We start from the raw sequence: 15,228 nt of genomic DNA, 5'->3' as shown, positions 1-15,228 counted from the left end.
ACCCTGCAGCATAACTCTCCCATTCTCCAACTGTTTGTAATTACACTGCTTCAGTGTATTTATTTCATTGTTAACCAGACGCTACAGCTAATAAAAAGACTAAATTACCTCTGGGATCCCCCCACCCAAAAATGTATTTGAGTACTTTGATGTCATTTAAGCTTTACAGCTCCGTTTTGCTCTTTGAAAAAGAATATGCACATTCTAGCTGTCAAGTACAGTAGGATAAGCTAAGCCAGATATATTTGTTCTTGTAAAGTCAGTCCCCAATCACCATAATGCCATAATCTTTGAATAAATGTTTTTCTTTATTTGTGTGTTTCAATATCATAGTTATTTTTGTGAACTTTGGATATGGTTCCCAAAACTGCTGTATTTGTCACTAAAAGTTTTTGTTTGATATATCAGGTATGTATTACTTACTTGTTAAGTAAAAATTCCCAACAGTCTATTTTGCATTAAGTTATTATTATTCTGTGAATCACTTTTGTTTTGTTCTTTTATGAGTGTCTGTGGTGATTGAGGTGGTGATTGAAGAAGCAGCCATTTTTATTGTGATTAAATATTTTCCCTTACGAGTTGCCAAGTCATACTCTCTGGATAGTTGGGCAACAATATGATTTGTAGGTGTGTGGAAAAGGATAATATTGCCTTAGTTGATTTGCATTTTTTTTAATTAACAAGGAACTTTATTTTGGCATGCTTTGGCAGATAGAAAAGCTCATCTGATGACATGTAACTCCATCAGAATGCTGAATTACATTACTGCCTCATCTCAGGCTAGTGTTCAGTCTGGTCACAATTGAACAAAAACACATGCACTGTTTAAAAACAACAAATATTCATTGTTTTACTAAATTGCTTTGAAAGTATGTGCGTGATGAACCAACCACACAACAAATATTCGTTGTTTTACTAAATTGCTTTGAAAGTATGTGCATGATGAAACACACAATACAGCTTTGATGTAGAAATCTACAGCTAGATGAAGTGCATCAATAAAGTTCCGTGCTACAGCTGACGGTTGTACAACTCCTAAAGAAGGTGTCATAAAGAGGTTGTTAATATTGGGGTTTGATCAATGGTAGACTTAAGCAGGCAGCTCAGAGCTCTCTGAGAGGGGTGAGGCCTTAGAGAGGCTTACAGTGTCAGGACTTGGCAGCCTATCCGAAACCAGAACTGTATCCTCGAATGAACTTTCCACAACAGCCCTGCCAAGTTTTTTGAATTCCTGCTACATGTAAAATTGTAAACAACAGAAGTCTCTCTTCAGACTAGAGTAGTGAAATGGGCCTGATAGTCAGAATGGAACAAAATGAATAAGTGACAAAGAGTATACTTTTGCTTATCTTAGTATTTGATCTATGTACTTTATATTATGTGTAATGCGGTTTTTAGTCTTGAGGAGTAGTGATTGGCTAAAAGAGGTGGCGAGATGTGACGTGGTAGGTTTAACCTCATGTTTGTACTGTAGATGCACCATCAGCTTTTGTCATAAGAAAATATGAGAGAAATATAGTTTAATTTAGCATATTCAACTGTACTGACACCATCTTGAATGTTTCTCGACAACTCCTATGTAAACTGGATTACACGCGTGTTTCTGAATATGGCAGTATTTATATTTTATTATATATTGGGTCATTGCAGAGAGAGTACATTGCAGAATGGGCAGAGTTAATGCTGAGAATAGCCCAGCTTTTAGTGCTGGGCTGGAGTGTGTTCTGTCTCCGTCCCACCTCCATGGCAGTCACGCACGAACACACACACACACACACACACACACACACACACACACACACACACACACACACACACACACACACTGGGATAGAGCCAAAGCAGCCAGACCAGCAGCCATGTTAGCTCCATCTCCTTTTTTAATCACCATCTAAAAAATATATAGACACAAGGAGAAAACCAGGAACAAAAAGATCCCAAACCTTCATTTTAATGAATGCAGTCCTTCTTAATCTCATGCAGCTAATGTAGGGTTTGGGGAAACTGCCAATAATGTTACATAGTTAGATTATAAGTTACATGAATGATAGGCCACATATTTGTGTGCGGCAACAAGGACTATCTCTTTACAGAGGGATTGAGACATGGTTTGTATGATAGATACTTAGGGTTCAGTGAGATGAGATGTGTGTGTAGGACGTGATTGTCAGGAGAGTCCATTTTATCATGCTCCCCTGAATCGAAGACACCCCTCCCCCTCTTACCCTCCTAGGTGCTGTAGATCGTATTTACTAGTGCAGCCATCTGTATTGTCACTGTGAACGTGAGGAGGATCTCACGGTGCACTAAGCTTTGAGTGTGTGTTGTGTGTGTATAAAATCACAGCCAATGCTTTACTGCTTCTCCAGCCTGCAGCCTCTGTGAAGCAGTCTCACCCCAGAGACTTATCTGGGTTTCGACAAAATAGTTGCAGGGGCCGAGCACTTTTTTAACTCGAAAATTGCTCAAGGTGGGGTGTATAGGGAGTTGAAAATCACTGTCCATCTCAACACTGCTGCAGTCACAGTCTAAGTTGCTTGTAAAGGTGTTAATCAAGTTTTTTTTCATTGTGATCAGCCTTAAACCTCCCCCCGTTTTTATAAGAATGGATTCATCCGTCTCAGAAAAGGCTCAAACACGTGCCTTTTGTCAGAACTGTAGCTGCATGGTTGTGGAACAGATTTAGTATGAAGCTAACCATCTGAGGTTACAGTAGCATTGTTTACATTTGTTTTAATCACGCACTAGATGTGTGTAGGGCCCTGGAATGATGATTGGCCAATATGTGTGTGTGCTACGGGAGTAGTTTGTCATACTTCCACCCCATTGATCGTCTCTCTCGCTCTCTCACACACACACACGTCGTGTCGAACGTGTGATAAAAGTGCGTCTTCCTCAATTACTTCGATGCGTCCCTATTTCATCATCAGCTGAGCTCCATCTCCTCCACTCACAGCTCTTTATTTCCCTCCCTCTTTCCCTCCCTCCCCCCCTCGCTCTCTCTCTTTCTCTCTCTTTCTCCACCCGCCTCACTCTCCCAGTCCCGGCCACATGCAAGGGGAAGACTAGATATGAAAAAAAGGAAAAAGGGGACAGCGTTATTTCTAAAGCTAGATCCTCCCCTTCAGAGCGACTGTGCCAGGAGGAGGAGGGCTTTTACTACTCTGGGGAGTTTAACCCTCTGCCTCTATCTCTGAGCTCTGCAAGCAAGTCCAGCTACTAAATACCCTGCAACAAGTAGCTTTTGGGCCTCCGCAGTTTGACTTTCAGTTTGGTTGCCCTTTTGAAAAGGTTTGTGGACATTTTTCCTGCAGCAGATTCCATACTTTCGTATTTTATTGGGAGTTATTGCGCATTGCGTTTGGATAATTGTTTTGGTAGCTACTGCTTTTAACGTACTCCACGGCGTGTTGCATTGGCTGTTCCCCATGTCGTCCCTCTTTGGAAGATAAGGATGTGCTTCTTCATGCTGAAGATGAAGATGGCTGTGTTTTTGGCGACCGCTGTGCGTCTGTGGTGGCAATAGCTCGCTTAGTGTCTCGTCACGTCTCTTTTCTTTCTCGCTAAGAAACACACATACACAAATACTCCTAGACTTTTTCACTCCTCTTACCATTTATTTCCCCCTCTCCCTTTCTCCCCCAATCCCTCTTTCTTTCGTCCTTTCTCTCTTTCTCTCCCGTTCTCTCTCTCTCTCTCTCTCTCTCTCCCTCTCTTCCTCTCTCCTTCCTGTGAAAGGAGAGTAGGAGGGCGGTGCAGCAGTGGCAGAGTTTTTTTTGGGACAGGTGCCAATTTCAAACAAAAGACACAAAAAGACGATGAGTGAGAGGCCTCCAAGAAATAAAAAAAGATGTGCAAATTGAAACACAAGAAGTGATTTGTAGTGATCATGTACTGTATGCATGTGTGTGTGTGTGTGTGCAAAAATGAACTCTTGCAGAATTCCCAGCACACGAGAGAGTGAGCGAGCAGAGATTTAGAATTCTCTCTCTCTCTCTCCCTCGCTGTCTTGTGAAGGCATTTGAGTTTCGGACTCGGAGGGAGGGGTGGTGGGTGAAAAGGGAAGGGGTCCTCCTATTTGGCTGCTGTTGAATTATTCACATTCCCGGGCCAACCAACCCAATGCAGAGACGGGACTGGCTGTAGCTGCTCCCATTAGCATTCATCCGACATGCAGTTTGTCTGTTTGCTAACATTCCTCATTCAAATACTTTTTAACTGCCAGACGGGGATGACCATGCGGCTCCCAGGCACGAACATGGCCTCTGATTGTGGCTGGGCCCAGCCCAGTGATAGACCCAGACCCAGACAGACCAGGGGATGGAAGACAGGAAGACAGCCCAGACATGATTCACTGAGCTGGGGGAAGGCAGCTCCCTCACACCCCTTTCTGGTTCTCACAGGGAGTCTGGATCTAACTGACTGGCTGACTGACTGTGGCTGCCCTCTGTCTGTCCCTCTCTACAGGACAACTGCACTATGGTTCTGGATCTGGATCTACTACCCTGGTGGATAATAAGGCCTGTCTGGATTTCAACAGCCTGGATTTCGTATCCATAGGTGGTGTGTGATGCTGACTGTCTACTGATGTCCGATTTGAGGTAAGTGGTACATTTCTAAGTGTGCTTCATTGCGTGAATGTGTGTAAACTAGTCTGTTTAGATCAGCTATCTGAATACGTTATTTAGTGGTTAAACCACACATGGAAGTGCACATTATTTTAATATAGTTTGTTTTTAGTTTAAGGATCTCAGACTCATGCAATGCAGAGATTGACTTCTCGATAATACACGATACAGCTAAACATCAGGAACAATAACATACCACGTCCCCAAACAATCCAGCATTTTGATGTTGCCAATTTGTACTTCGCTGAAGAAACTGCCAATGTAGTTTCCGATGTAGGTATAGTTCCTGCTTCCCTCATGGCTGTGTTTGTGATGGTTAGTGGTTGGGGTCGAAAGAGGGGGACAGTTTTTGAGGGACCAGAGCTGAGTGTGGTTGCTGTAGTTTTGGGAGAGATGCCAGAGCATGGTAGCAGGGCTGTGTCTCTCTCCCAGAGTAGCTTTTCAGTTAACCACTGCAGCTAAGAGAAAGTTATCAGAACGTGTAAATCCAAAAGATTGTTGTCTTATTGTTAGTTCAAGCGCTTACAGATACTGGTAGTTTTTATTTTGTTTTTCATCCGTAAATGCGGAAGATAATCAAAACAGTCACATGGTTTAATTGTTTTTATCAATGTATTTTTATACTGTGCAAGTCAATTTCCATTTTTCAACAAATGTTTAATTTAACTTTCAGATTATTATTTTATACTACGTAGGCGTAGTATGTCTTATTTCATGAACCATCGGTTCAATAAATATTATCTACAAACAATAGATTATTTACTCAAGTGGTCTGCCACGTGACACATTTAATATAGCTACATTTCTATATATAAAATGTGGTTTATGTAACCTTTTAGAAAATACGTCCCTTTCAATGTTTTCTCTTATTCAATGGAAGAACAAATTCTGCTATACCAGTATAGGCTTGAAAAAATAATAGGCTCAAAAATCCATTGATAGTAGTTCTGGTATGTCCAGTGTTGACGCAGATTCTGATAGACCTTCACCAATGGCAGGAGGGTATTTTGATTTAACCAATAGCAGTTGAGTTAGAGTTAGGTGAGTCATCACTGATGAAACCCACGAGAACCATCGTACATTAGATGTCCAATACTCTATTCTTCACCACATTACACTGGAACACTATAAGACGTACCGAACACCAAAATAGATTATGTTTAGGCCTATAACATTTAGCTTTCTTTAACAAATAGAAATTATCCTTCATACGGTAAGATACTAACTCTTATTTTATTATTGTAATGTAGCCCCTAGTAATAAAGTGTTGTTTCAATGCCATTAAAAGCAATCATATAATGTCTCGGAATACCGTATTAATAACTTTATCATAGGTGGTGACTATGGTAAGATGAGGGACAGTGTGTTGGACAAGAGAAGGGTGATGAAGATATGCATGTGTAGGCACAGGGCGTTCCCCCTCTGTCTCAGGCTTTTAGAGGCCTAGTGGAAAGGAACGAGCCGAAACGTAGGATCCGAATGCGTTTCCAGAATGTTCTAGAATTTGGCGAGGTGTTCTAGAAACTGGCGAGGCCTTCTAGAAGGTGTTATAGTTGTCATTGTTCCTTCACTATTATGTCTCATCCAACACCTAAATACCGAAAGCCGATTTTTGGCACGCGTCTACTGTACCATTTCTTACTTCATTTCATCAGCGGGTTGTATAGTTTCAGGGTATAGAAAGGAAAGATCGTAAAAGAGGACACAGTGGATCGGCCCTCCAAAGTTAGTAATAGGGGGGTATTTATAGTGGTATTGAAGCATATGTAAACATAATATACATTTCAGACATACTGAGCCCATTCCTGGGTATGCCAAAGGGACTGCTTGTGTAAGCAGACAGACACACACTGTCACATAGAGGCAGCAAACACCCAGACACACTCGATGCCATGTGCTCCACAATGGACCCTGGGTTTAACGATGAATGAGTTCCCACGCCTCTGTAAAGGAAAGGAGGGCAGAAACCCCTCCTTTTAGCATTCACATACACACACACACACAATACATTACACATTTACACGCAAACATACACACCATTTACACACACACACTTATACACTTACATGTGATCACACTCAAACACAAACACACTCCACCCACTCAGAATGTGAAAAATGTGTAAGAAGAGACACTTAATTACCATATTATGATTTTCGACCCATATGTTTGTTAATACTCATATTGACAGAGAGAAATGTGACACCACTGCATTTATGTGAGAATTGATTGATGAGACAAACAGAGAAGAGGAAAAAATGTAGACCAGGCTAAAGTGCATTCAGAAATGTTTTTAAGATGTGATTGCGAGGTTGGGTAAGTGTTTGCACGCACCTGTGTGTGTGTGTGTGAGAGAGAGAGAGAGGGACAGATGGAGGGAGGGAGAGCCAGAGGGAGATAGAGAGGGGGAGGGGGTAGAGGGAGAGGGATAAATAAATTGTAATAAAGCTGGTTTTGTGGCAGGAATCTAAATGAAGCATTGAAACAAAAGATCTGTCTGCTGTTGGGTTTGTGGGAAAATCTAACAGCTTATTCAAGTCCAAAGACTGTGTGTGTGTGTATGTGTGTGTGTGTGTGTGTGTGTGTGTGTGTGTGTGTGTGTGTGTGTGTGTGTGTGTGTGTGTGTGAGAGAGAGAGAGAGACTGAGCCAATAATAATAGGTAAGTCCATTTTTGCATTATTTACATAAATATTTACATTATTCACTGTTATTTAATTATGGGGGTTTGCATGATAAAATGCGTTATCAATTATAATGTTTGGATCAAAATGACAAAAAGTATTGCACTTACAGTTTTTGGCATTATTACATTGGTATAAACATGTCCAGACTTCAATCAGTACTTTAAAATACATTAACATTTGCATGAAAATTCTGGAAGTAAATATATTTTTTCAATTGAACAATAAAAAGTTGTATTCGTTTTATAATATTATAATTTTGAAGTGTTAGCCTTTGCACATTCTTTACGTTTACTTACTCTCACATAGCATCGACTTGTTATAAACAAACTGCACACAGTTTACGACAAAACTGTATATTATATTGGATGGTCAACATTTGAAATAAGTGCAACATTTTAGGTGTGTGTGTGTGTGTCCATACACATTCCAGCTCTATCCTAATGAACTGTTATTTTAGTAACATTTAGACATTCTAATTTGAACAGGTGCAATATTATAAATAACTTTAGTGTTTTATTACCTCATTATATATAATTAAAACCATGTGTTTCTAGTTTGTTTAAAGACATCATGTTGACTTGTATTCATCTATATAGATTTGTTTTATGTTTCTACTATAGTGATCTAATAAATGTTTTGCCCTGTTATTTCAGTCATAACACATTACCCTTTATGATTAGAAATAGATAAGCAAATGAGGCTATAAATCAGGATACACCCAAAGGAAAGTCAGAATAACAGACATATTTCTATTCAAGTTTTAAATAGACATTTACAGTAATAACCCATACGATCTGTGAACTTCGGTATGTGGGCCAAAATAGCAATGCTCAATACAAGTTATTTTCTGGACAGAGAGACCAGAGAGAGAGTGAGCGTTGACTTTGTGCAGCCGCTTGCGTTTGATGCCACTCGGGCCAGTAACTGTCTTGATATACTGTAGTCCATTTTGGTACAGTATTCTGAGGCCTGATCACTTCAACATATGGGAACTCAGTCTTAATTATATATTTGAGCAGAGGTTCGGGGAAAACATAGGCCTGGGATTGCTCCTGTACCAGTCAACGTGAAGTGAACTTGCACTGGGCAGACAAACTATATACAAACTATTTTTTTAGCCCGTTTTTACTAAATCAAACGGTAATAAATGTTCTCTGTATTTGACCTATGTTGCTCTTATTTAGTTGCATTTACATTTGACATTTTAGTCATTTAGCAGACGCTCTTATCCAGAGCGACTAACAGTTAGTGAGTGCATACATTTTTCATACATTTCTTTGCCAAGTTCTATTTGCTACATTACTGTAAGCATTTGTTTCTGTGTTTGTGATGTGCTTGACGAGCATTATTGTACTTTCAGACTTTTAGAAGAATTTAAGTTGTTTAAATTTGTCGTTTTATTTTTGCAGGTTGATGTGGCGATGTGTAGAGACGGAACAGACCCTGGATTCAAGGTGAAATTATGTTAAATTTAAATAGCATATTCTTGGTTCTCAAGCTGATTACGGTTTATATTGGTTTGGTATTTGGTTTGCTTTTCATTGTATGATTTTCATTGTACTCTAAGTAAAATCAATGACACTATGCAGCTCTTTGGTTTAGCCTGAAATGAAAAGCATCTCGCCTCGTTTTTCAGTAGCCTGCAGTTACACAAAGTTAGTCAAATGTTTATGGTGCAGTTGTTTGTTTTGAATGCACGCTCGCACTCACAGTATGAGAGAAAAAATCTCAGCTAGTAGACTGTGGATACAGTAATGTTAGTGATCTGTACAGTACAGTAGAAGCTGCTCATACCCTGAATCTGCCAAAAGAAATCAGTGAAAGAGGGAAAGTAAATCCAGTACCTCAAAGGTCAGACGAAGATGAAGAGACAGCGGACTGCGGTTGGCACCCTGAGAAACAGTAGACAGTGCACCACAGTGGGTTGGCAACCTGAACTTCACAAAGTCCATATTGTCAGTGGGTGCACTGCAGACAGCACTCAATAGACCTAAAAGGCCTACGGCTCTAGTCCTGGGGGGAAAGCGCCACCTGTTGGCCGTTTTGTAATATACAGCAGATTGACTTGGCTAGTTCTAGAATCATGCTTGTGTGATGAGTAACCTTGCCTGAGACCTGTAGACTTGTGTTAGCTCCCTTAGTGAATGCCCAGCCTTTAGCTCAGTGGGCTAACACAGTCTTTTGGCATGCTGGAGACCCAGGTTCGAACCCCAGCCATTCAATATTAGTGTCACATGTTCAAAACATTTCCACTGAAATGGCCTGCACTTCTGCACCCTGAAGAATGATGTCTGTAAAGGGAAATTGATGATGTGACATTAGAAATAGTACAATATTTGGGCTGTGAGTTTTGTGAGAGTGTCCTTACCCTCAGTGGAGTCGGGAAGGTCAGCCATGGTTTAGCTCCTCTTCTCTACTATGGAGAATGAATCCGTTACATTCATATAAATCCAAATGAAAGCCAATGACTGTGGAGTGGCGGCTTCGTCTCAGCCTCGCTGGCCTAGCGGGAGGTTGTACAAAGCTAGAGGCAGAGCCAGGGTCTTGAAAGTGTGACACCTAAAGTTATACCTCCACATATTAGTATAACCCTGTTAGTATACTATAATGTGCAGTTTCCTGGACACAGACCAAGCCGTGTCCTGATCTAAAAAGCATTGTCAATGGAGAATCTCTATTGAAAGCTCTTTTTAGTTCAGGACTATGCTTAATGTGTCCAGGAAACCGAACCAATATAACCTAATTCAAATACATATTATAATCTATTAGTATAATAGTGTAACCCTATTAGCTAATATGGTCTCACCCATCCAGGATGGAATAGGAGGAGTAGCATTGGACTGACAGTGGATTGCTACAGAGGGATACACTGTAACTGTGCCAAACAATGTTAGAAACAGTGGTACAGTCTATTTACTTTAATTGCAATGGGGTTGTGTCCAAACATTAGATTGGTCTCAGCTAAAGAGGGCATCTCAGGACACTGGCTGAGTGTGACAATGTGATTTCTCTTCTCAGTCAAAGCCCTGTTGTCAGTTACATTGATAACTTATACACTGAGTGTACAAAACATTAAGAACACCTTCCTAATGTTGAGTTGATTTGCCCCCCCGCTCCCTTTTGACCTTAGAACATCCTCAATTCATCGGACATGGACTCTACAAGGTGTCGTAAGCGTTCCATAGGGATGCTGGCCCATGTTGACTCCAATGACAGTTGTGTCAAGTTGGCTGGATGTCCTTTGAGTGGTGGACGATTCTTGATACACACGGGAAACTGTTGAGTATGAAAAACCCAGCAGCGTTGCAGTTCTTGACACAAACGGGCACGCCTGGCACCTACTACCATACCTCATTCAAAGGCACTTAAATCTTTTGTCTTGCCCATTCACCCTCTGAATGGCACACATACACAATCCATGTCTCAATTGTCTCAAGGCTTAAAAATCCTTATTTAACCTGTCTCCTCCCCTTCATCTGATTGAGGTGGATTTAACAAATGACATCTATAAGGGATCATAGCTTTCACCTGGTCAGTCTATGTCATGGAAAGAGCAGGTGACCTTAATGTTTTGTACAGTCAGTTAAGACTGTTAAAATACATTGACACAAATAATTAAACTACAAGCAACACTGTTTCACCCCACCCCTGTGTAAAATGGGCCGCGGTTTACTTGACAAAGAGATCTGCGCCATGGGAATTATTTCAGCAACACATCAATCACTTATTCAAGTGATTCCGTTTCTATTTAAATAATCTATCCTCAGAGACTGATGGACAGGGAGTACTGGATTTGTGTGGCATTTATGTGATCCCTGTCCTCCTATAAAATAACCACAAGCTGATGTGAGAGAATGTGTGTGTGTGTAAATCGCGACTGTGCGTCAATCTCACTCCTCCTGAGGCCTGTGACTCACCTTTGTGGTTGTGACTCCCCCATCTCCCCATTCTGAGGTAAACCACAGTGCTGCCCACAGCCTGTCACAGAGAAAACTCCCAGCATTAACCACAACCTTTCACCTCTCGTCTCACCCTCTCCACACCCCCAACACTAAACCACCACCAGATTTAATACCTCCCTACTTGAGTCACTTGATAGTCTCCTAATAGTAACTCTCTAATATGGCCTTGATTTGTCACTGTTACCTTTATAAACCTTTATAATATAGACAAACACTCTTGATTTGAGTTTTGGCAGTAACACTTGCTTTTCAGCTTCACAGTGACATCAACAACATAAAAAGAACAGATCCTAATAGCTCTAATATGTAATTATATGTAGTCCTATGATTGAAAACGTTATCAAAAACATTTCATGTTAACTGTATTAAATGTGCCGACATGTGAGGCTTAAGTAACTTAGCTGTGTGGAACAGAGATATCTGACCCTGGTCTGGTCTGGTCTGCCTGGCTAAACTATAATCAAGGGCCTGGTTAATAATGTAGCAAGACAACAACACAGCAGGTGAAAGCCTAGCTGTCCACTCAAGTCGCTGTTGTTAACATACTCTTCTCTTTTGGTCTTACAGATGGTGTGAACCTGAGATGGGTCAAGGTGGAACAGGAGGCAAAATATGAGGTTGACACATTGCATGTGCCGTGTGTGTCCGTGCTATCCACCTTTTCATGTCTGAGCTCTCACGAGGATCACTTTAAGGACCACTCCGACTGTTCATCAGAGACAAACCAACTGTCATTTGGTGTGAGGTAGTAGGTTGTATAGTTTTAGGGTCACACCCAAGCTGTCAGATGACTATACAACATACTGTCTTTCCTGAAGTGGCTGTAATATCATCACAGACTCTCCACGTGAAGAACCCTCGGCAAAGGCTGCTATGAAAATGTACCTTTCGTGCATACATTATTAAAATTTTTACAATATTATTACATAATTGTATTATTATCCATTTTATATTTGAACAGGAAATGATATTTCACTTCAGGTTAATTCACATTTTCTGGTTGGACTCCATCTCTAACCAACTGGTCAACCGGACCGTGCCTGGTCGGTGGTTCATGGTGTTCGCACAGGGTGAGGTAGTAGGTTGTGTGGTTTCAGGGTTGTGATTTTGCCCCATCAGGAGTTAACTGTACAACCTACTGCCTTCCCTGAAGGGCAGCAACACAACGCTACAACATGGCCACAATGGAGCTCACTGTCTACTGTGCTGTTTTTAAGTGGAGCGCAAAGTAAAGGTAAGCTATCTCAAATCATTGCCTTGTATTACTGCACAACAAGTATTTTATGTATTGGAATTTGGAAATAGGCCTATTGTTTATCTACCTTCAATTTTGTAATAATCCATACTGTACTAAAAGTCATAATAAAAAGTGAATAGTGTTAGTCACGTGTGTCGACTCCTTTTGGTTGTCAATAATTGGAAGTTTATAGTTATGCATGTTCCTAAAAATACTGTATTTGGCCATTTCTTATCCTGGAGATGAAGACTGAAATCTGCTGGGAGGATGGATCAATCAATACATTAAGAAGAATACATGTCAGGATAAAAATAAATGTAAAACAAGGCCAACATTTTGTAATGTTGTCTTTGAAAGCTGCAGGGTTTGTGTCCCCTCTCTCTTCCCAGCCAGATGCCATGGCATTTATAGCTTTTATGGTAAATAAAATATGCACACAGCCAGCCCAGACAGCCATTAGCCAGTGTATAGGGCAGACAGGCCCTCAGTCACATATGCCCATGTCACTGCTCCAGAATTTACGACTGTCGGCTGGCACAGGCACACACAGTCCCAGACAGACAGAAGGAAACAAGGCCGCAGGGGAAAATGAGGGTTTGAAGACTGCATTTTCTGTACAAGGACACAACATCTCCAACAGCACCCAATAACTGTGAGAACACGGGATAATTAGTTCGTTGACAATGTCAATGACTTGCATATTTGCAAGGCCATTAATCAGGTAACAACACTAGGTGGCGCCATAGATCATTGTATTTTCTTCAGCCAGGCAAGTTTTCCTTCCGTAATGATTTTACAGACTGAACAAAAATACATTTGTAGAGATATATAGAAGTAAATATAGAAGTAAATTCAGCCATTGCAGCCCAAAAGAAACATCCATAATGATATGGTCAGGAAGCAAACTGGGTGCATTTTTGGAACGACCAGACTATAGCAACAAGCAACGGTTGAGAGAAAGTTACAAAGAGGACAGTCACTGTAGCCTATTGTCTGCTCCTGTTCACTTATAGTACAGTGCACTTACCATCGTGGAGATGATATATTTAGTTTATGTCCACATCTCAGTGGTTTTCTGTAATTTTTTCTTTAAAGCTTATTTTAAGATTGACTGACATAGTTCACAGTGAATGAATGACAGTCTAAAAACATGTTGGGCTATTCATGGAACATTTGGAAATGTCATATAGACACTTCACATTCATACATACACTGACTCCTCTTTCATTTGCTATCATGTGTTGTATGTGGCTTGATGGCTGCTTGGCCTTCATCTGTCATTGTGCTTTTAAATTGAACAAGACAAATTCCCTATTGTATTATTTTCTATTCAATTGCATATTGGACAGTGTTTTGCAACGCATTTAGTAGTGGGTGAAGGATTCTTTCTGTGAAAAGTTCACTTGGGGTTGATGAAACTGTAGGATAAATGAAAAGCTTTGGCATGTCGCTGTGGAGCTGGCCAGCCAATCTCAATTATCATTGCGGTTTAACGATAGGCTTTTAATCGAATGGAAATCTCAACTGTGTGGAAGGGGTGTCTCTCACTGAGACCTCTGATTTCCTTCTCGCTGAAACCATAGGTGTGTCAGGAGATGTGTGCTTCTCCGGAGCTGTATTACCGCATCATTTCCGAAAGGGAGTGTGACTGTTTTGACAAAGAGTACAGTAGTTTTGACAGAGTTAGTGGTGGACAGCACAGGCTTGTTTGTATCAAAGGGAATACACCTGCCCCCTCCGATTTCAGTTCTGACAGTTGTATTCAGCACGCTTTGCAACCATATGGCGACTTTGGATTGGACAGTCATCGTTTAGGTATAAACCCTCTCTCGTACTAAACAATGTTGTTATGTAATATTGTGATAATAGAAAATGATCAAAGGCCTACTCATGATATACTGTTTGGATGAAGGAATTAAAAACAGCATGCTTTTAACCTCATTCTGATCGATTTAGATACATTTTTGTCTTTGGTGTCGTGTTGAATTATAAAATTAAACATTAGTGAGTTAAATTGGAAAGTAGAGAAGAAGGCAAAAACTTAATACAAACATTTTTCTTTCCTTTTAAAACGTATTTCTGTGTTCTGCATTGTATAATTCCCCATCTAATAGGCTAAAAAGCATCAGTTCTGCTTAAGATGTTTATATTGTCACATACACCGAATAGGTGCAGTGAAATGTGTTGTTTTACAGGGTCAGCCATAGTAGTACAGCTCCACTGGATCAAATAAGGGTTAAGTGCCTTGCTCAAGGGCACATCGACAGATTTTTCATCTTGTTGACTCAGTTATTCAAACCAGCGACCTTTTGGTGACTGGCCAAACACTCTAACCGCTAGACTACCTGCCACCCTCTTAGAGTTTGGCAATGGGGTGGATTTCTGGTTACAATACCCTACATACAGTAGCCTAGGCTAAACTACACTGCTCAAACAAATTAAGGGAACACTAAAATAACACATCCTAGATCTGAATGAATGAAATAATCATATTAAATACTTTTTTCTTTACATAGTTGAATGTGCTGACAACAAAATCACACAAAAATTATCAATGGAAATCAAATGTATCAACCCATGGAGGTCTGGATTTGGAGTCACCCTCAAAATTAAAGTGGAAAACCACACTACAGGCTGATCCAACTTTTATGTAATGTCCTTAAAACAAGTCAAAATGAGGCTCAGTAGTGTGTGTGGCCTCCACGTGCCTGTATGA

General features: G+C 40.5%; 1 long non-coding RNA gene across 1 annotated transcript; it reads left to right on the top strand.

The window, feature by feature from the left end:
* Nucleotides 1-4,469: 4,469 nt before the first annotated feature.
* LOC121581584 lies at nt 4,470-12,657 on the top strand. Its single transcript, XR_006003229.2, has 3 exons — nt 4,470-4,601; nt 8,723-8,767; nt 11,843-12,657. It is a non-coding gene; the product is annotated as an uncharacterized LOC121581584 (long non-coding RNA).
* Nucleotides 12,658-15,228: the final 2,571 nt, after the last annotated feature.

The sequence above is a fragment of the Coregonus clupeaformis genome, chromosome 14, assembly GCF_020615455.1.
Source record: "Coregonus clupeaformis isolate EN_2021a chromosome 14, ASM2061545v1, whole genome shotgun sequence".
Classification (NCBI taxonomy): Eukaryota; Metazoa; Chordata; class Actinopteri; order Salmoniformes; family Salmonidae; genus Coregonus; species Coregonus clupeaformis.
The sequence above is the reverse complement of the archived record's forward strand: the minus strand, read 5'-3'. Positions and strand labels throughout refer to the sequence as shown.